This window comes from Rhinopithecus bieti, unplaced genomic scaffold, assembly GCF_001698545.2.
Source record: "Rhinopithecus bieti isolate Rb0 unplaced genomic scaffold, ASM169854v2 scaffold_13617, whole genome shotgun sequence".
NCBI classification, from domain to species: domain Eukaryota; kingdom Metazoa; phylum Chordata; class Mammalia; order Primates; family Cercopithecidae; genus Rhinopithecus; species Rhinopithecus bieti.
The window spans coordinates 155,544-178,121 of NW_016807714.1; the positions used below are offsets into that span (position 1 = coordinate 155,544).

The 22,578-nt window shown below is 48.1% G+C and overlaps 1 long non-coding RNA gene across 1 annotated transcript in view; it reads right to left on the reverse strand.

The window, feature by feature from the left end:
• Window positions 1–1,325: 1,325 nt before the first annotated feature.
• The window catches only part of LOC108536555 (uncharacterized), a 26,608-nt gene continuing 5,355 nt past the window's right edge, over window positions 1,326–22,578 (reverse strand). Inside the window, exon 2 of the long non-coding RNA XR_001887546.1 lies at window positions 1,326–2,122. This is a non-coding gene — a long non-coding RNA (uncharacterized LOC108536555). The remainder of the gene's footprint in view (window positions 2,123–22,578) is intronic.

Consider the following 22,578-nt stretch of genomic DNA (forward strand, 5'->3'; position numbering starts at 1 on the left):
CATTTTATAAAATAAATTGGAATATTTTTTTCATATTGCATCAAAATTTGATACGAAGTTGCTTCAGCTATATAATGTGAATTGGAAAGTGTTTCACCTTTTCTGTTTTCCGGAATATTTTAAAAAATACTAGAAGAACCTGTTCCTTACCAATGAGGAAGAAGTCAGCTTTAAAACCATTTGGTGTTGGCACGCTTTGCACTAACAAATGTTAAACGGACTTGCCAATTTCTTCCTTTATTGATCTACCCAAGTTTTCCACTTATTGTGGTAATGTATTTCCTCTCAATTTTCAAATTTCTTGCCATAAAATTATACATAATATTATATAATTCACTTCATCATTTTATTTTTTATAGTCACATCTTTGTTAAAATATGTTCCAACGTCTTTGATACCCCTCCTTTCTAAAGGCAGAATCAGCCTTAGAGGCTCACACCCCACACGTGGAATGTGGCAGAATGACACTGTGTGGCTTCCGACACGAGGCTGCAAAGAACACTGCAGCTTACGCTGTGCTCTCTGGGATCCCTGTGTGGAGGAAGAGGCCACTCATGAGGACACTCAGCGAAGACATGCAAACAGGACCACGTGCCAAGAACCCAAGGCCTCCCGCCGAAGGGCAGCATCGCCTGCTGGCAGCACAGCGCGCCATCTTGGAGATGGGTCCTCCAGCCCTAGCCGAGCCTTCCGACCGCTTCACCCCAGACAACATCTAGGCTCACGCAGCCGGAACCAGCTGTGGCGAAGGCTAAAATGATTCCATCTCGGATGCTAAGCCTCCATGTGGACTTCCGATGAACCCTAGTTCTGGGCCCTTAGGTCAAAACAACCTTAATGTTATTGTAAACAAAATCCTGCCCTTACGCGAGTTACAGGCTGTGGTGCAGGTGGCATTCTTGCCTTCTCCTGAGGGTGGACCAGCAGGTGGCATTCTTGCCTCTTCCTGAGGGGTAGGCCAGTTGTCTTACACATCCTTCTGAAGCTCCCGCTCCCTTTCTGGCTGCTACCTAAGCCCTGGGTCTGCGGGTAGCAATGCATGGATCTCACGGCCGCCCACACGTGGCTTCTGCTCCCAACACACTGTTGAATGTTTCTTTCTGAGAAACAGGATTCGTCAGCCTGTTTCTTCAGCCTCTCAGCTCCCTCAGCCTTTGTGGGTAAGTGGCATAGACCTGCTCACCACGGAGCCCACCCAGCAGGCTTTTCTGAACAACCTAGGGAAACTCTGCCATCGTAAATGCTTATTGATATTGTAAACCTCTAAGTTTTAGAGCAATTATTTTAATGTGACAATAGATAACTAATGCACCAGTATTGTTTTATTTTCTCTCTTCCATTTATTTTCAGCCAGCCAGAAAAAAAGCAGTCTGTTTGCTGAGCTGATCCTGTAAATCTGGTGTTAGTAAAAATGAGAGCCCTGCCTCCCTACTGAGACCAACCCCCATCCTCATCATGTCCACACCCTCTACAGCTACGGCAGTGAGTCTCAATCTATGGCAGGCTTGGGAAATATTCACAGTTAAATGCCAACAATGACTACCTGTTTCCTCAGGTTGGTTTAGGAGACCCTGCAACCCTCTTCTCACCTCCAATTCCCAATAAATCACACTCATGGCCACTTGCTGGTTCTATGAATGAAAAGCCTGCATTCCAGGATGAGAACAGCTCCAGAATCTCTGCTTGAGTTGCCCCAGAACCACCCAGAGCCCAATCTCCACACCCGCAGGGGAGCCACACTCTCAGGGCTGCTGCGGCTCCCAGGGTGCCACCTCCCTCTACAACAACCTTTAACAGCTCTGCACGTTCTATGGGGCTGTCCCACGGAGAGGTGGGGTCTGAGAAGGGAGCAGTGGCACAGGGCTCCTGCGGCCACGTCAGAAATGCCCTGCAGCTCCCACCTGGTGTCTTCGGAGGCTCCATGAGAGGAAACCAGCCCCACGTGGAAACGTCCAGCATCCTGTGAGCACCATGCTGGAGACACCATGTGTGGCGTCCAGGCAACGGCCCCTGCAGAGCTCCAGCCTCATGGGTGTCCCGTCTTGGACTCGCAGCCCAGTGACTTCCGAACACACTCATATGACAGACTGGCCCCCAAAGATCCCTTCCTGATTTCTTGACCCTAAAACATGACCAAAATAAGATGGCTGTTTTCAGCTGTAAGTTGGGGAACGTGCTGCACGCCGACAGAGACAGGAGCCCTCCTTCCAAACCACAAACGTACCATCGCTCAACAGCACCGAAGCCACTTCCAGACACTCTGCTGCGAGTTTAGGAAATGTGTTTGGCTTTCTAGTCTCTGCAGGAGAGCAAGGTGTGGCCACAGAGGGCAGAATGGATGTGGTGGAGCCTCCTCGGGACATCCCAACCTCTGAGTCTCAACCGAGCTAGCGCACCATTGCGAGCAAAACCACGCAGGGCTCCTTGCTGTCTCTGAGCTGGGATTTCCACAGTGCTAAGTGACTGAACACGACATGAGATGTGCACAGGAGGGCTCTAGAATGGCCACCTGTGTGTCTAATTCAAAAAACATTCATTTTACACACCCTTTACACAGTGCACCAAGAGCCTGGCTCCCAGGCTCACAGCACATCCATGCATGGGGGGAGCGTGTGTACACATGCATGCATGCGATGTGCTGCGGTGTGCGTGGTGTGCATGTGCACAAATGTGTGTGTCAGCATGTGTGTGTGATGGGCATGCACGTTTATGTATGGTGTGTGTGGGTGTGGTAGGTGTGCATATGTAGGGGGTGGTAGGTGTGCATGCGTGTGTGCGTGTGTGGGTGTGTGGTGGATGTGCATATGTGTGGGGGGTGTGGTAGGTGTGTATGTGTGTGGTGTGTGGGTGTGTGGTAGGTGTGCACGTATGTGTGGGGGTGTGGGGGTGTGGTAAGTGTGCATGTGTGTGTAGTGTAGGTGTGTGGTAGGTGTGCATGTGTGTGGTGTGTGGGTGTGTGGTAAGTGTGTGTATGTTTGGATATGTGTGTGGTAGGTGTGCATGTGTGTGTGTGTGGTAGGTGTGTGTGGTGTGTGGTGTGTGTGGATTTGGTAGGTGTGTATACATGTGTGGTAAGTGTGCATTTGGAGTGTGTGTCTGGTAGGGGTGTGTGTGTGCTGGGTGTTTGGGTTTGGTAGGTGTGCGGGTTTGGTAGGTGTGCGGGTGTGGTAGGTGTGCGGGTTTGGTAGGTGTGCGGGTGTGGTAGGTGTGCATTTGTGGTGTGTGTGTGTATGTGTGTATAAGGATGGGTTCACAGTACACCGGGCCTGGCCTCGTGAAACCCGTGTTTGGAATATGTGGTTCCAGGTTCATAGCTGACATGGGCAATCCCACATTGCCCCACCCCTGGCTGCCGCACAAAGAGAGGTTTCTCCCGCTGCACCTCAGGGGTGCTACTCAGTGCTTTTTCTGTCCGGGAAAGCCTCCCCAGCATCTACCCCACCACCCACAGCCTCCACCCACCACCCACAGCCTCCACGCACAGCCTCTACCTACCACCCACAGCCTCCACCCACAGCCTCCACCCACCACCCACAGCCTCCACGCACAGCCTCTACCTACCACCCACGGCCTCCACCCACAGCTTCTACCCCACCACCCACAGCCTCCACTCACCACCTATATCCTCCACCCACAGCCTCCTCCACCCACCAGCCACAGCCTCCACCCACCACCCACAGCCTCCACCCCGCCACCCACAGCCTCTACCCATAGCCTCCACCCACCATCCACAGCCTCCACCCACAGCCTCCACCCACCACCCACAGCCTCCCCAGCCTCCACCCACAGTGGCAGGTGGGCACAGGTGGGCATTCTTCCCCAATCCCAGGAACCCCAAAGAGCAGATATGCCTTCTAGAGGAGAGGAACCCCAAGACTCCAGTTGGGGAGACTTGCTGGGCAGGCCTGGGGCCCCTGAGCAGGCCCAAGGCAGGGAGCAGCTAAGGCCTCCAAGAGCAAAGCAGTGGCCCTGGGCCCTCCCTGAGCAAGTGGAAGCTCCAGGTGTCCTGACAGCCTCCAGGAGCTGAGGAGAGGGGAAGGGCCCCAGGCTGACCATAGCCTCCACATTCATAGCACTCTTTGCTGGCCCAAACTTCCAAGATGTTTATCTTTCCATAAACAAGAAAAGAACACCTAGGCCGGGCGCGGTGGCTCAAGCCTGTAATCCCAGCACTTTGGGAGGCCGAGACGGGCAGATCACGAGGTCAGGAGATCGAGACCATCCTGGCTAACACGGTGAAACCCCGTCTCTACTAAAATACAAAAAACTAGCCGGGCGTGGTGGCGGGCGCCTGTAGTCCCAGCTACTCGGGAGGCTGAGGCAGGAGAATGGCGGGAACCCGGGAGATGGAGCTTGCAGTGAGCCGAGATTGCGCCACTGCACTCCAGCCTGGGCAACAGAGCGAGACTCCGTCTCAAAAAAAAAAAAAGAAAAAAAAAAAGAAAAGAACACCTCAACTGCAACTTTAGTCTGCAGCACCTGGTCCCCAAAGCTAGTCTGTTAGAAGGCACACCGACAAGCTGCATTCCAAGTGGACCTTCCCAGCTGCAGAACAAAGGCCAGATGAGATCAACCATTCCTCTGCCTACCTGAGACCAGACGTCAGCAGGATTAACTCTTCTTTTGTCTCCCCTCATCCCTGGCAATGTTTGCCCACGGATTACTGTTGGGCACTCGTTAATGAAACCAATTTGCCTAAATGCCTGCCCCCTCTTCCTGCGCTCCTTCTCCCAGTTAAAGAAACGTTATTTATACTGAACCCCCCACAGGCCTCTTCAGAGGACATGGACCACAGAAGCTTCTGGGCCCGCATTTTTCCTGACCATGCCCTCAAGCTGTGGCTCAACAAGCTTCAGCTGATGGAGACCTTGCTTCAGTCTCCCAGGTTGGCCCTGGGTAAAGGATGAGAAACCCCATCAGATGTGAGACGGATCAGACAGTGAGGCTGCGGGTTTTGGGCTAAACTGACTCAGCAGGATTCTTGCTAAAACTGAATTGTAGAGGAAAGGCACAGATGGGCCTGGGGAAAGGTTCAGAAGCTGGATTACAGATTGGCCAAGCAAACCATCCTCATCAGGTCCTGGGGTCAGTACTGTGGGGAGAGGCAGCCACAGGAAGCATGCAGGGTCTTCCCAAGGCCACAGAGTGGACCCGGAGGAGCCGCCCTGAGCCATAGCAGAGCCCAGCTGGCGTGGGTGGGGGCAGGGAAAAGGGAATTGCAGGGATTCTGTGTCCCTGCCAGCAGGAAGGAAGGGGCTGGGGCAGTGCTGAACTTGCGTCAACAGAGGCCAGCTCCTGCCCCAAACGCAGGGTCCTCTCCCCCTCCAATTGGCTGTGTGCCCAGTGGTGTCCGGGAAGCAGACTGGCACTCACCCTGCTGAGAGGGAGAAAAGAAAAGAACTCTTATCTGAGAAATGTGAGTCCTTTTCTATTATCAGACCCAGAGAGATACTGACATGAGACAGCAGGTGCACCCTTCTACTACCTTGAGCGATGGACTCATCTCCAGTGGCTGCCATTGCCAGCAGCTATGAATTCACCTGATAATGCTGCACTGGACATGAAAACTCACACCCTGGAGCTTAACCATGTCCAGCCAATCACCCAGCAATGTCACTTCTGTGGACCAATCAGAATTCCTGACAAACAACTTTTTATCAGCCACACCCTGCCCCATTTTTGCCTTTAAAAATTCACATGTATGACCGGGCGCTGTGGCTCATGCCTGTAATCCCAGCACTTTGAGAGGCCAAGGTGTGCAGATCACCTGAGGTCAGGAGATCGAAACCAGCCTGGCCAACATGGTGAAACCCCATCTCTCCTAAAAGTACAAAAATTAGCCAGGCGTGGTGGTGGGTGCCTGTAATCCCAGCTACTCGGGAGGCTGAGGTAGGAGAATCGCCTGAACCCAGGAGGTGGAGGTTGCAGTGAGCCAAGATCATACCATTGCACTCCAACCTGGGTGACTGAGCAAGACTCCGTCTCAAAAAAGAAAAATTCATTTGTAGCTGGGTTCAGTGGCTCACCTGTGATCCTAGCACTTTGGGAGGCCGAGGCAGGCAGATCACCTGAGGTCAGGAGTTCAAGACCAGCCTGGCTAACATGGTGAAACCCTATGTTGAAGTTTTTGTAGAAATCTCTCCTGGGTCAGGAAAAAGTTCTCAGAAGAGGAAGGGGATTCTCTGCAGAATGTAGACGTTTCTCCACAAGAGACAACTTTGCAGGGCTACATCAAGATATGGCAAATAAACGTATATGAAGTTAGAATATCTCATTTCCTTCCTCGTCTGTCATGCGATGGTACACCACAGTCAGGCTGGAAAGGGAGCCGTGTTACACATAACAATCCTAATTATTACGGATAATATATACTGAGACATATCAGAATTATAGGAATCTTACACAATTTTGGAACACATACTCATAACATATTCATACAAATACAGCCCAAATAAAGCCAAATACTATTTCATACTTGATAATTCTTCCTGTATGGTTTTAATATACCAAATATGCCTCTTTTGGACTTTTTATCAGATTTTTTAAAAGGCTAACTTTAGAATTTGCTTTGGAAAGTTTATCAGATATCAAAGGTTTAACTAAATTTTTGATATTACAACATGAAAGTCCAGATCACTATAAGTAAAGGGGAACAACTTTACTCATTGACAGAGGGGAGACTCCACTTTCCAAACAGGACCCAAAAAAGATGGCATGAGGCCAACTGAATGTCCCCTCTTTCCCTCCTTTTTTTCCTGCTGTTACTCAAAAGGCAAACAAAACTCTTTCATTCTCTTTTAATATTACATGAAAATCTTGTTCAAAAAAGAAACCCAAATTTCACTTTTCCATTAATGTACTATTAATGTTAAATCTGATTCCTTTTTTTTTTTTTTTTTTTTGGATGAAGTCTCACTCTTGTCCCCCAGGCTGGAGTGCAATGGCATGATCTTGGGTCACTGCAGACTCTGCCTCCTGGGTTCAAGCGATTCTCCTGCCTCGGTCCCCCAAGTAGCTGGGGTTACGGGCACCCACCACCACACCCAGCTAAATGTTGTATTTTTAGTAGAGACAGAGTTTCACCATGTTGGCCAGGCTGGTCTAGAACTCCTGACCTCAGGTGATCCACCCGCCTCGCCTTCCCAAAGTGCTGGGATTACGGCATGAGCCACCACACCTGGCCAAATCCGATTCTTAATAAAACCTTACAAACAAGTCTATCCAATCTTACTTTGTACATAAGACAAAATTTCCATAAATGTTTTATAATTTTCTGTTAAACAGCAGATCAGCTCTCTAAGAAAGCCCTGTTATTCAAACACATGGGCCCAGATTCTGGCCCCTGCATCAGTGCAGCTTTTATTTCCATGTTCAACCTGTGGAAAACTAAATCACCCCCTTTAAATCCTAGCCAACTTGCTCATATCCACAGAACATCCTGAACAAGATCAACCCTTCACAAACCCTTCACGACTTGCTTAAACCTTCAGTTTCATCCCATTACTCTGTTAGGTTAGGACAACCCTTGAAAATCTGTGCACTAGACAAAACTACATTGTTTTACAAAAAAAAAAAAAAAAAAAGAAACATGTATTTCCAAACCTTCTTATAACCTTTTACAAAGAACACATTCTACTTTCCTTCTACACCTTCCGTGTAAATCTGTTTCTCCAGTAGTCTCAAGTACGTGTTACACTGTTAACTCTTAGCAACTTTTATTTTTGGTGAAAAACCTGGTAAGCAAGCAGTTTTCACCATGTATAAGATTGGAGAGCCCAGGCAAGGAGATTGCTGCAGATAATGCATGACTCTTCCCAGCCTCACCAGGGGACCTAGCTAACTCCATGTGCCCCCAGGCCTTCCCTAGAATCTAATGGCTACAAAACAGACCACTTATTAAAAGTCATAGAAGCAGTTTATGGCCTTAAAGCATCTAGCAAACAGTACTAAGCATTCCTAATTTAGACCAAATGTGTACACTTCTTGGCAATAATCTTTTAATTGTCTTTATTTTTCAAAGATTATCAGAGTCACATGACCTAAAAGGCATTAAAGTTTCTATTTTTCTGACAGTGTTCAATTTAAGCACTTGCTTTTCTTTTCTCATTTACCTTTTATTTTAAGTTCAGGGGTACATGTGGAGGTTTATTATCTAGGTAAACTTGTGTCATGGGGGTTCGTTGTACAGATCATCTCATCACCCAGGTACTAAGCCCCACTACCCATTACTTATTTTTCCTGATCCTCTCCCTCCTCCTACCCTCCAACCTCCGATAGGCCCCAGCGTGTGTTATTCCCCTCTATGTGTCCATGTGTTCTCATCATTTAGTTCCCACTTAAAAGTGAGAACATGCAATATTTGGTTGTCTGTTCCTGCCTAAGTTTGCTAAGGATGATGGCCTCTAGCTCCATCCATGTTCCTGCAAAGGATATTATCTCATTCTTTTTTATGGCTGCATAATATTCCATGGTGTATGTGTACCATATTTTCTTTATCCAGTCTACCATTAATGGGCATGAGGGTTGATTCCATGTCCTTGCTATTGTAAATAGTGCTGCAGTGAACATACACATTTATGTATCTTTATGACAGAATAATTTACATTCCTTTAGGTATATACTTGGTAATGGGATTGCTGAGTCAAACACTATTTCTGTTTTTAAGTCTTTCAGGAATTGCCAAACTGTTTTCTACAGTGGTTGAACTAATTTACATTCCCACCAACAATGTATAAACATTCCTTTTTCTCTACTACCTTGTCTTGTCAGCATCTGATATTTTTTGACCTTTTTTTTTTTTTTTTTTTGAGACAGAGTTTCGCTCTTGTGGCCCAGGCTGGAGTGCAGTGGCATGATCTCAGCTCACTGCAACCTCCGCCTCCCGGGTTAAAGCAATTCTCTTGCCTCAGCCTCCCGAGTAGCTGGGACTACAGGCATGCACCACCATGCCCGACTAATTTTTGTATTTTTAGTAGAGACAGGGTTTCTCCATGCTGGCCAGGCTGGTCTTGAACTCCTGACCTCATGATCCGCCCACCTTGGCCTCCCAAAGTGCTAGGATTACAGGCGTGAGCCACCGCGCCTGGCTGTTTTTTGACTTTTTAGTAATGGCCATTCTGACTAGTGTGAGATGGCATTTCATCGTGGTTTTGATTTGCATTGCTGTAATGATCAGTGATGTTGAGCTTATTTAAATATGCTTGTTGGCCACAAGTATGCCTTATTTTGAAAAGTGTCTGTTCATGTCCTCTGCCCACTTTTTCATGGGGTTGTTTTTTTCTTGTAAAGTTGTTGAAGTTCCTTATGGCTACTGGATATTAGACCTTTGTCAAATGCATAGCTTGCAAAAGCTTTCTCCCATTCTGTAAGTTGTCTGTTTACTCTGCTGATAGTTTATTTTGCTATGNTTGAACTCCTGACCTCATGATCCGCCCACCTTGGCCTCCCAAAGTGCTAGGATTACAGGCGTGAGCCACCGCGCCTGGCTGTTTTTTGACTTTTAGTAATGGCCATTCTGACTAGTGTGAGATGGCATTTCATCGTGGTTTTGATTTGCATTGCTGTAATGATCAGTGATGTTGAGCTTATTTAAATATGCTTGTTGGCCACAAGTATGCCTTATTTTGAAAAGTGTCTGTTCATGTCCTCTGCCCACTTTTCATGGGGTTGTTTTTTTCTTGTAAAGTTGTTGAAGTTCCTTATGGCTACTGGATATTAGACCTTTGTCAAATGCATAGCTTGCAAAAGCTTTCTCCCATTCTGTAAGTTGTCTGTTTACTCTGCTGATAGTTTATTTTGCTATGCAGAAGCTGTTTAGTTTAATTAGGTCCCATTTGTTAATTTTTGCTTTTGTTGCTATTGCTTTTGGTGTCTTCATCATGAAATCTTTGTCATTTCCTATGTCCAGGATGGTATTGCCTAGGTTGTCTTGCAGGGTTTTTATAGTTTGGGGTTTTACATTTAAGTCTTCAATCCATCTTGAGTTAATTTTTGTATGTGGTAAAAGATAGGGGGCCAATTTCATCCTTCTGCATATATGGCTAGCAAGTTATCCTAACACCACTGATTGAATAGGTAGTTCTTTCCCCATTGCTTGTTATTATTGCCTTTGTTGAAGATCAGATAGTTGTATGTGTGTGGCCTTCTTTCTGGGCTCTCTATTCTGTTCCTTTGGTCTATATGTCTGTTTTTGTACCAATACCATGCTGTTTTGGTTACTGTAGTCCTGTAGCATAGTTTGAAGCTGGGTAGCTTCAAACAAATTCCTCCAGCTTTGTTCTTTTCTAAGGATTGCCTTGGCTATTCGGGCTCATTTCGGTTCCATATGAATTTTAAAATAGTTTTTTCTAGTTCTGTGAAAAATGTTATCAGTAGTTTTGCTGTGGGTGATATGGCCGTTTTAACAATATTGATTCCTCCTATCCACGAGCATGGAATGTTGTTCCATTTGTGTCATCTCTGATTTCTTTGAGCAGTGTTTTGTAATTCTCCTTGTAGAGATCTTTCACCTTGCTGATTAGCTGTAGTCCTAGGTATTTTATTCTTTTGTGGCAATTGTGAAAGGGATTGCATTCCTGATTTGCCTCACAGCTTGACTCTTGTTGGTGTATAGGAATGCTAGTGATTTCTGTAAACTTATTTTGTATCCTGAGACCATGTTGTCTACAAACAGGGATAGTCTGGCTTCCTCTCTTCCTATTTGGATGCATTTTTAATTTTTTTTTTAGACAGGGTCTCACTCTGTCACCCAGGCTGGAGTGCAGTGGTGCAATCTCAGCTCATGGCAACCTCCACTTCCTAGGCTCAAGTGATCCTCCTGGTTCAGCCTCCTGGGGAGCTGGGACTACACATATAAGCCACTGTCCCAGCTAATTTTTTTTTTTTTTTTTTTTTTTTTTTTTTTTTTTTTTTTGGAGAGACAAGGTCTCACTGTGTTACCCAGGCTGATCTCAAACTCCTGAGCTCAAAGCAATCCACCTGCCTCAGCCTCCCAAAGTGCTGGGATTACAGGAGTGAGCCACTGTGCCTGGACAAGATGCCTTTTATTCATTTCTCTTGCCCAACTGCTCTGGCTGGTACTTCCAATATTATGTTGAACAGGAATGGTGAGAGAAAGAATTCCTATCTCATGCTGGTTTTCAAGGGCAATGCTTCCAGCTTTTGGCCATTCAGTATGATGTTGGCTGTGGGTTTGTCAGAGATGTCTCTTATTATTTTGAGGTATGTTCCTTCAATACCTAGTTTATTGAGAGTTTTTAATATGAAGGGGTATTGAATTTTATAAAAAGCTTTTTCTGACTCTATTGAGATAATTGTATGGTTTTTGTCATTAGTTCTGTTTATGTGATGAATCACATGTGTTGATTTGTGTATGTTGAACCAACCTTGCATCCCAGGGATAAAGCCTACTTGATCACGGTGGATAAGCTTGTTGATGTGCTGTTAGATTCCATTTGCCAGTATTTTGTTGAGGGTTTTTGTATCGATGTTCATCAAGGACATTGGCCTGAAGTTTTTGTTGTTGTTGCTGTGTCTCTGCCAGGTTTTGGTATCAGGATGATGCTGGCTTCATAGAATGAGTTAGAGAGGAGTCTCTCCTCCTCAATTTTTTTGGAATCATTTCAGCAACAATGGTACCAGTTCTTCTTTGTACATCTGATATACTTCAGCTGAGAATCCATCTGGTTCTGGGCTTTTTATGACTGGTAGGCTATTCATTACTGATTCAATTTCAGAGCTCATTATGGGTCTGTTCAGGGATTCACTTTCTTCCTGGCTCAGTTTTTTGTTTTTCATTTGTTTGTTTTTGAGAGAGTTTTGCTCTGTCACCCAGGCTGGAGTGCAGTGGTGCAATCTCGGCTTACTGCACCCTCTGCCTCCCAGGTTCAAGCAATTCTCCTGCCTCAGCCTTCCAAGTAGCTGGGATTACAGGCATGCACCACCATGCACAGCTAACTTTTATATTTTAGTAGAGATGGGGTTTCACCATGTTGGCCACGCTGGTCTCCTGATCTCAAGTGATCCACCCACCTTGGCCTCCCAAAGTGCTGGGATTACAGGCATGAGCCACCATGCCTGGCCCTGGCTCAGTCTTGAGAGGGTGTATATGTCCAGGAATTTACCCATTTTTTCTGGATTTTCTAGTTTATGTGCATACAGGTGTTCATAATATTCTCTGATGGTTATTTATATTTCTGTGGGGTCAGTGGTAATATCTCCTTTGTCATCTCTGTGTTTATTTGGATCTTCGCTTTTCTTCTGTATTAGTCTAGCTAGTGGTCTATCTATTGCATTAACTTTTTCAAAAAAAAACAGCTCCTGGATTTGTGGATCTTTTGAATGGTCTTCATGTCTCAGTCCCCTTCAGTTCTGCCCTGATTTTGGTTACTTCTTGTCTTCTGCTAGCTTGGGGGTTGGTTTTCTCTTGGTTCTCCAGTTCTTTTAGCTGTGATGTTCGGTTGTTAAACTGGGATATTTCTAACTTTTTGATGTGGGCCTTTAGCGCTATAAATTTCCCCTTAACACTGTCTTAGCTGTGTCCCAGAGATTCTGGTATGTTGTATCTTTGCTCTTATTAGTTTAAAAGAACTTCTTGATTTCTGACTTAATTTCATTATCTACACAAAAGTCATTCAGGAGCAGGTTATTCAAATTCCATGTAATTGCATGGTTTTGAGTGAATTTCTTAGTCTTGATTTCTAATTTGGTCATGCTGTAGTCTGAGAAATTGGTTGTTATGATTTCAGTTCTTTTGTATTTGCTGAGGAGTGTTTTTTTTTTCCAATGTGATCTATTTTAGAGTAAGTGTCATGTGGCAATGAGAAGAATGCATATTCTGTTGTTTTGGGGTGGAGAGTTCTGTAGATGTCTATCAGGTCCATTTGTTCCAGTGCTGAGTTCAGCTCCTGAATTTTTTTGTTAATTTTCTGCCTTGATGATCTGTCTAATACTGTAAGTGGGGTGTTAAAGTCTCCCACTATTAGGCCAGGTGCAGTGGCTCAAGCCTGTCATCCCAGCACTTTGGGAGGCTGAGGCAGGTGGATCACAAGGTCAGGAGACTGAGACCATCCTGGCTAACACAGTGAAACCCTATCTCTACTAAAAAAAAAAAAAAAAAATACAAAAAATTAGCTAGGCGTGGTGGTGGGCACCTGTCATCCCAGCTACTCGGGAGGCTGAGGCAGGAGAATGGCGTGAGCCTGGGAGGCAGAGCTTGCAGTGAGCTGAGATCGTGCCACTGCACTCCAGCCTGGGCAACAAAGTGAGACTCTGTCTCAAAAATAAATAAATAAATAAAAATAAAATAATAAAGTTTCCCACTATTATTGTACGTGAGTCTAAGTCTCTTTGAAGGTCTTTAAGAACTTGCTTTATAAATGTGGGTGCTCCTGTGTTGGGTGCATATATATTTAGGATACTTAGGTCTTCTTGTTGAATTGAACCCTTTACCATTATGTAATGCCCCTCTGTCTTTTTTGATCTTTGTTGGCTTAATGTCTGTTGTGTCTGAAGTTAGGATTGCAACCCCGGATTTGCTGTTTTCCATTTGTTTGGTAGAGTTTTCTCCATCCTTTTGAGCCTACGGACGTCACTGCATGTGAAATGGATCTCTTGAAGACAACATACCAATGGCTCTTGGTTCTTTATCCAGCATGCAACTTTGTGCCTTTTAATTGGGGCATTTAGCCCATTTACATGCAAGGTTAGTATTGATATATGTGGATTTGCTCCTGTCATCATGTTAGCTGATTATTATGCAGATTTGTTTGTGTGGCTGCTTTATAGTGTAACTGGTCTGTGTACTTTGGTATGTTTTTGTAGTGGCTAATAACAGTCTTTCTTTTCCATATTTAGTGCTTCCTTCAGGAGCTCTTGTGAGGCAGGTCTGGTGGCAACAAATTCCCTCAGCATTTACTTGTCTGAAAAGGATCTTATTTCTCCTTCACTTATGAAGCTTAGTTTGGCCAGATATGAAATTCTAGGATGGAATTTCTTTAGGAATGTTGAATATTGGCCCCCAATCTCTTCTGGCTTGTAGGGTTTCTACTGAGAGGTCTGCTGTTAGTCTGACAGGTGTTCCTTTGTAGGTGACCTGGTCTTTCTCTCTGGCTGCCTTTAACATTTTTTCTTTCATGTTGACCTTGAAGAATTTCATGATTATGTATCTTGGGGATGATCTTCTCATGGAGTATCCTACTCTGTGTTCCCTGGGTTTGGACGGCAGCCTCTCTTGCTAGGTTGGGGAAGTTTTCATGGATGATATCCTGAAATCTGTCTTCCAAGTTGCTTACACTCTCCCCATCTCTTTCAGGGACACCAATGAGTCATAGATTTGGATTACAGAATCCCGTATTTCCTGGAGATTTTGTTCATTCCTTTTCAAAGTTCTTTTTTCTCCATTGTTGTCTGACTGTCTTATTTCAGAAAGCTAGTCTTCAAGCACTGAGATTCTTTCCTCCACTTGGTACATTCTATTAATACTTCTGATTGCATTATGAAATGCTTATAGTGTGGCTTTCGGTTCTATCAGGTCAGTTACATTATTTTCTATACTGGCTATTTTGTCTGTCAGCTCCTGCATCATTTTATTGTGAGTCCTGTCATCCTTGGATTGGGTTTTCACATACCCCTGCACCTCAACGATCTTGGTTCCTATCTATATTCTGAATCCTATTTTTGTCATTTCACCCATCTCAGCCTGGTTCAGAACCCTTGCTGGAGAGGTGGGGCAGGTCACTCTGGCTTGTGTTGTCTGGGTTCTCGCACTGGTTCTTTCTTATCTTTTGGGCTGATGTTCCTCTGCTCTTTGAATTGCTAACCATTGGATGATTTTTTTTGTTGTTGTTTTATCCTGTTTGATGACCTTGAGGATCTCATTGTAGTATAAGTTGGATTCAGCTGACTGGCTTTGTTTCTGGAAGATTTTAGGGGGCCAAGGCTCAGTTCCCGACTCCTAGACTGTGTGCTCTAACTCTGGGGGACTTGTATCAGGCACCAACTTTGTTCTCTGGCTCCTGGAGAGATCGAGGTGCTCCTGGACTACTGGTCACTACACTCTGATAGGTGGTGCCAGCCAATGCATTTTGCAGTGCAGTGGCAGCAGGATCCATTCTTGTTTGCATGTGCCAGCAGTCGTGGTGGCAGCAGCACAGGGTGCACGTTCATCAACTGTGGCAGGGTGCTAGCAGGTGCTGGGGTGCCTGCCTCTGTGCAGGTGTTCACTGCAGTGGCAGAAGCAAGCACCTGGGAGGCAGGGCCCCCTGCTGGCAACAGCCATGCTGGTGGTGGTGTTGGGATGGAGGTGGGGCACCGGCAGGCCCAGGCCTGTGGCATTCTTTGTGCCCCACACGCAGGAGTGGTCCTTGTTCCCAGTGCCTAGTTTCACTCCCACAACAGTGTTGGTGCAAGAGCGGGGTGCAAGCGAGGTGGGGCTGGCTGGCTCTGTGTCTGCCAAGGCTCCAACTGCAATGGCAGTCAGCAGGGGGCGTGGGGCAAACCATACTCCTGCCACAGCAATGGCAGGGCAGGGTGCAAACACACAGGTACACTGGTGGGTAAGGAGAGCAAAACCCACCTGCACAGAAATGCACTGGCAAAAGCAACATGGGGGGTGACGGTGGGCCCTGGAGAAGCTGCAGGGTGGGAGGCAGTGGGTAGGCTGGCACAGGGATGTGGGAGCTGCCCTGCTGGAGCTCTCCACCAGTCAGGCATGGTCCACCAGTGCAGAAGCTATGCTGCAGGCCCCCAGGGCACCCAGAGCTGCCCTGCAAGCAGGTGTGGCCAGGCTGGAGCCCTGGGAGAGGCCAGCAGACCAAGGCATGCTCGGGTCAGACTGGCCCCATCTGATGGGCAAGACTACCCTGCAAAGATCATATACAACAGTTCCCCTAGGGCTAAAATCTCCTATGGGAGGAATTCGAGCCTCGGGGATGGCCGTCCACTATAGACGCTCCTGCACCAAACCCTCCCGGCTCCGCCTCAGCTGGCAGCTGCCCCTACACCTTCTCTAGGCAGCTGTCTCTGCCACCTCGAGTGTCCATGGTGTCCTGCCAGGATTCCAGAGGCCCGTAGTGAGAGCAGGCTCCTCCTTGCCAGTTCAACTCACCCATTCTCCCAGAGTCTTGGGGACCAGTAACGAGTCCCAGTGTGCAGTGGCCCTGCACACGGTTCCCAGCTTCCTCCTGCTTCAGTCTAGCTTCTGTGTCCTCCTGCAGTCCACTCTGGGTGCCCCGCAGTCCACTCCTGGTGCCCTCCCTCTGAAGGTCTGTTGGAAACACACCAGTTGTCTGCGTCCCCTCGATGGCAGCTGTTTCACCTGGCTACATTGCTGGCTGTCTTCCAACTTTTAGCCTATTTTTCTTTAATCCAGTTAATTAGAGGTTTTTTTTTTTTGTGAGATAGAGTTTCACTCTTGTTGCCCAGGCTCGAGTGCAATGGCGTGATCTTGGCTCACTACAACCTCAGCCTACCAGGTTCAAGCAATTCTCCTGCCTCAGGTTCCTGAGTCACTGGGATTACAGCCATGCACCACCATGCCCAGCTAATTTTGTATTTTTAGTAGAGACGGGGTTTCTCCATGTTGGTCAGGCTGGTCTTGAACTCCTGACCTCAGGTGATCCACCCACTTCAGCCTCCCAAAGTCCTGGGATTACAGGAGTGAGCCACCGAGCCCAGCAATTAGAGCTCTTTTATAGAAAGACCACACGCCAGACATTAAATACACAGACAGACAGAAACGAAGAATCAAGACAGAATTCCATTGACTGAGAAGTGTTTCGAGGAAGAGCAGGGGCTTTAAAACAATGTCTGCCCAAATACCGGCTTTAATGAAGTCAATTTCTAACTACAGAGCTCTCAAAAGAAAAATCCTTTTAAAATCTTGCTGGGCGTGGAGGCTCACGCCTGTAATCCCAGCACTTTGGGAGGCTGAGGTGGGTGGATCACATGAGGCCAGGAGTTCGAGACCAGCCTGGCCAACATGGTGAAACCCCGTCTCCACTAAAAATATAAAATTAGCTGGGTGTGGTGGCAGGCGCCTGTAATCCCAGCTACTCGGGAGGCTGAGGCAGGAGAACCGCTTGAACGCGGGAGGCGGAGGTGCAGTGAACTGAGATCACACCACTGCCCTCCAGCCTGGGCAACAGGAGCGAAATTCCGTCTCAAAAATAAAAATAATAATAATAATAAATCTTTTATTACCAGATTTCAGCCAGGACAAAGGGCCAATATTTCCGGCTTTGGAATTGTTTTACTAAAGATAAATCAGTGAGCCTTAACTAAGAGGATGACTTAACCACAAAGATATGCAGAGTGTCTCCAAAGAGATAATAAGTGATTTTTTACAAGGTCTAGAATCTCCCCAAATGTAGTTCAAGACAGAAAATCAGAAGCTGTCCATGGAGGGGGAAATAATCAATAAGCAGCAAAAGTCCAGCAAGTATTAGACCATGAAGGGCTCACTCCCACAGCCAGGAACTGAACCCAGGCTGCTACTGCAAAGCCCCACCAAAGCCTTAGCTAGCTGACCTCCAGCACAAGGTGACTGCTGGTGTCTTTCCCAGGAGTCAGCTCCAACTGCGACTCAATCCAAAAAGCTAGCCGAAGTCCAGATGCCAATTTTCCGGGTTTTTACCATATTAGCAAAAGGTATTTCCAGAAAGGGAGTAACGCAGGCATCTCCATGATCCCCAAGAATTCACTCTGAGAAATGGGCTTAAGAAAGCAATAGACGGCCGGGCGCGGCGGCTCACGCCTGTGATCCCAGCCCTTTGGGAGGCCGAGGCGGGCGGATCTCGAGGTCAGGAGATCGAGACCATCCTGTCTAACACGGTGAAACCCTGTCTCTACTAAAAAACAATGCAAAAAACTCGCCGGGCGAGGAGGTGGGCGCCTGTAGTCCCAGCTACTGGGGGGCCTGAGGCAGGAAAACGCCATGAACCCGGGAGGCAGAGCTTGCAGTGAGCCGAGATCGCGCCACTGCACTCCAGCCTGGGCGACAGAGCGAGACTCTGTCTCAAAAAAAAAAAGGAAAGCGATAGACAGTAAAAGCCCCGTAGGGACAAAACCTTTTTTTTTTTTTTTTTTTTTTTTTTTTTTTTTTTNTTTTTTTTTAGTAGAGACGCGGTTTCACCGTGTTCGCCAGGATGGTCTCGATCTCCTGACCTCGTGATCCGCCCGTCTCGGCCTCCCAAAGTGCTGGGATGACAGGCGTGAGCCACCGCGCCTGGCCGGACGAAACCTTTTAAGACAAAACTCTTGCGAGGGTCAACACACTCAGGGGAAGAGCAAGGGAACTCATTTCTGACTCCTGGTCCTCTTGGACCGGCCGCCTGACACGAACTTGAAAATTCCTGCCCTCCGGATGGTGGAGACCAGGAGGGAATTCCTGCACACGGCCACAAAGCCACGCTTCCAAGGACATAAACCAAGAGGAGAGGGAAACTTCCTTCAGTTTTGGCTCCAGGAACCCGCAGCAAAGTTTGTCGCTGACCAGCCCTTGGGAGCAGGTTGAGCAGTGGGCTTCCAGGGCTCCTAAGCTCCTGTTTATCCTGTGGTACCCTCTTCATGACAGAGCAACAGAGAAAGACAAATTCACAGCACAAGGTACTCCAGATGTGCTGCAGCCTCCGACTAGCCTCACAAATCCTTTTCCTCATTAATAAACAGTGATTTTTACCATTCACTCAACCAGGATGCACAGAGAGAGGGGGCCCAGAAGCCTGGCTGGTAAGGGATTACTATTATTATTATTTTTGAGGCGGAGTTTCAGTCTTCTTGCTCAGGCTGGGGCACAATGGTGTGATCTCATGATCTCAGCTCACGGCAACCTCCGCCTCCCAGGTTCCAGCAATTCTCCTGCCTCAATCTCCCAAATAGCTGGGATTACAGCCGCCCGCCACCACACCTGGCTAATTTATTTATTTATGTATTTATTTACTTTGTATTTTTAGTAGAGACGGGGTTTCACCATGTTGGCCAGGCTGGTCTCGAACTCCTGACCTCAGGTGATCCACCCGCCCCGGCCTCCCAAAGTGCTGGGATGACAGGCGTGAGCCGCCGCACCCAGCCCGGTAAGACATTCTTACCCTGTTGCTGGTATGCCAGGGTTTTGGGTTCCCTTTCCCAAGGCTGCCCTGGTGACCTGGCTCACAGCACCAGCCACAGCTATAGGGGCAAAGCTGCATCACAAAGGAAAATCACCTTTTTCCACTTCATGGAATCACAGGGGGGAAAAAAACCTCTCAATTTTGCAAGATGCTGCCCAGTGAGCTGCATGGGGAACCGGTAAAATTAACATTTTTCCATCCCAGCTGTCGCAAAATACACACAATGAAACAGACACAGGTCACCTCGCGCCGCAGTCAACATCGACCTCACAAGGCTCAGACTTGCCCCCTTTAGTCCCTGCCGTCTTTGTTTGATGCACTCAAGGTGGGGAGGGATGACCTCTGACCAGGAATTCAATGGGTGGTCTTCGGGCCAGATGGACGAGCGGACCGTCATCCCCAATCAGGCCTGTTGAGCTTCCACTAACAATTCCTTCAGGGCTCACCAAATGTGACCACACAAATAAGGAGGCTTCTCTGAGTGAGGCTTGCTGGACTTCCGTCAGCGACTCCCTCAGAGATCCCCCTCCACGTGTTCAAACACACACAGCACCACCCACAAGCATTTCCATTCAGAGGCACGCACCACGCAGAAGCCGGGTCCAGCTGCCATGGAGCCCAAAACCAAGTGGGGGTGACAGAAAGTAAAATAAGATCTCGGTCCCCAAACTCACTATGCCGAAGGAAAAGCGAAGCTTGGAAACTGAGTCACACAAAACAAAACAAGAAAAGAACCTGCCTTGCCTTTTGTTCTTAAACAGACAGCTACAAGAGAGAAGGCCACGTGTCTCCCCAGGCGGCCTCCCTCACCTGAAAATATAAACGAACAACAAATCAACCAGGCGTGGTGGCTCACACCTGTAATCCCAGCACTTTGGGAGGCCGAGGCGGGTGGATCACCTGAGGTCAGGAGTTCGAGACCAGCCTGGCCAACATGGCAAATACCCGCATAAGAATAGGCAATTAAAGCAAAAATGGACAAATGGAATTACACCAAGTTTTAAACTTTCTGCACAGCAAAGGAAACAATCAGCACTGTGAAGAAATAACCCACAGAAAGGGAGAAAACTATTTACAAACCGTCCATCAGACAAAAGATTAAGTAAGGAGCTCAAACATCTCTACAGGAAAAAAAATCTAATAATCCAATTTAAAAATGAGCGAAAGATGTGAATAGAAATTTCTCAAAAGAAGACATGCAAATGGCATGGCTGGGCACAGTGGCTCACACCTGTAATCCCAGCACTTTTCGGGGCTGAGGCAGAGAGATTGCTCGAGCTCAGGAGTTCAAGACCAGCCTGGGAAACGTGGCAAAATCCTGTCACTACAAAAAATACAAAACTTAGCTGGGCATAGTGTGCCCGTGATCTGGCTACTTGGGAGGCTGAGGTAGGAGGATCACTTGAGCCCAGGAGGTCAAGGCTACAGCAAGACGTGATGTGATCACGTCAGCCTGGGCAACAGAGCAAGACCCTGTCAGAAGAAGAAGGAGGAGAGGAAGAAGAAGGAGAAGGAGGAGGGGGAGGAAAAGGGGGAGGGGAAGGGGGGATATAAATGGCAAACAGGTATATGAAAAGTTGCTCAACACCACTGATGATCAGAGAAATGCAAATCAAAATTACAATGAGATCTCATCTCACTCTAGTTAAAATGGCTTTTATTCAAAAGACAGACAATAACAAATGCTGGTGAGGATGTGGAGAAAAGGGATCCCTTGTACACTGTTGGAAGGAATGCAAATTGGTACAACCACAGTGAAGAACAGTGTGGATCACAAGGTCAAGACATCGAGTCCAGCCCGGCCAACATGGCGAAACCCCATCTCTACAAAAATACAGAAATCAGCCGGGCGTGGTGGCACACGCCTATATTCCCAGCTACTCAGGAGGCTGAGGCAGGAGAATCACTTGAACCCAGGAGGCGGAGGTTGCGGTGAGTTGAGATCGTGCCACTGCACTCCAGCCTGGGCAACAGAGTGAGACTCTATCTCAAAAAACAAAAACAAAAACCAAAAAACAAACACAAATCAACCATTCCTCTGCCCCCCCCACCCTCCTTTTACCTGCAACCTGGAGAGCAGTGGATACAGATCACAGCCTCACAGGAATATGACCCTCCCTTTTTTCCTTTCCTCCATCCCCTCCGGCCACTTCTTCTTTCTTTAAATATTGAAGCCCCAAAACCCTCTTTGGAAAAGGAGTGGGCTGCACACCCTACTGTGGCTTCTGTCTCTTTTTCCCAGGCATGGCTTCAACCTTGGCAAAGTAAACCTCCGAACTGGTTGAGACCTGTCTCAGTCACTCTGTGGGAGGGGCCTCCCTGGGGTCAGGGAAGATTTCCCAAGAGGAGAGGCCCAGCAGCGACTCAGGGAGGCCTGGGGCAACTTCGGTTTCAGGGTTGAGCCAGGGTCAAGGTGGCAGTGCAAGTTAGAGGAAGAGCCTGAGGCCCCAGTGGTGGGAGCAGATGCTGACACCCCCGGGAGCGCTTTGGACTGTGCCCTGGAGAGGCAGGAACCAGGCCAGAGAGTACTGGCAGCTGCACGTTGGAACGGGAAGCCTGGACTCAGGGAGGTCAGGCAGCAAGCTCATGGCAGCCCAGCCAGAGTCAGCCTGCTCTCCCCGCACTGAGCCAAGGCTGGGAGACAGCCTACCTCCTTCCAGAGCCAGCAGGCAGGTCCCAGCCCAGCCTGCCCCGTCCTGCCCCAGCCTGCCTTGTCCTGCCATCTGCACTCCCCGACAGGCCTCCTGGTCAGCTCGACAGTCCCTGTCTTCCAAGAGACACAGGCAGCGGCGGCAGGGGCTGGATGCAGGAGGCCAAGAATCAGGGGCCTCCCCCACAGGACCCCCGAATAGTGACAGAGAAAGGTCAGGGCAGGATGAGGCCCATGGCCACGGGCAGATCTCAGGTGTGAGGAAGAGGGAGTGCTGTGCGAGGAGGAGGGAGTCCTGTGTGAGGAGGAGGGAGTCCTGTGTGAGGAGGGAGTGGCGTGTGAGGAGGAGGGAGTGGCCGTGTGAGGAGGAGGGAGTCCTGTGTGAGGAGGAGGGAGTCCTGTGTGAGGAGGAGGGAGTCCTGTGTGAGGAGGAGGGAGTGGCGTGTGAGGAGGAGGGAGTGGCGTGCGAGGAAGAGGGAGTCCTGTGTGAGGAGAAGGGAGTGCCATGTGAGGAGGAGGGAGTGGCCTGTGAGGAGGAGGGAGTGCTGTGTGAGGAGGAGGGAGTGCCGTGTGAGGAGGAGGGAGTAGCTGTGTGAGGAGGAGGGAGTGCCGTGTGAGGAGGAGGGAGTGCCGTGTGAGGAGGAGGGAGTGGCTGTGTGAGGAGGAGGGAGTGCTGTGTGAGGAGGAGAGAGTGCCGTGTGAGGAGGAGGGAGTGGTGTGTGAGGAGGAGGGAGTGGCTGTGTGAGGAGGAGGGAGTGGCTGTGTGAGGAGGAGGGAGTGCCGTGTGAGGAGGAGGGAGTGCCGTGTGAGGAGGAGGGAGTG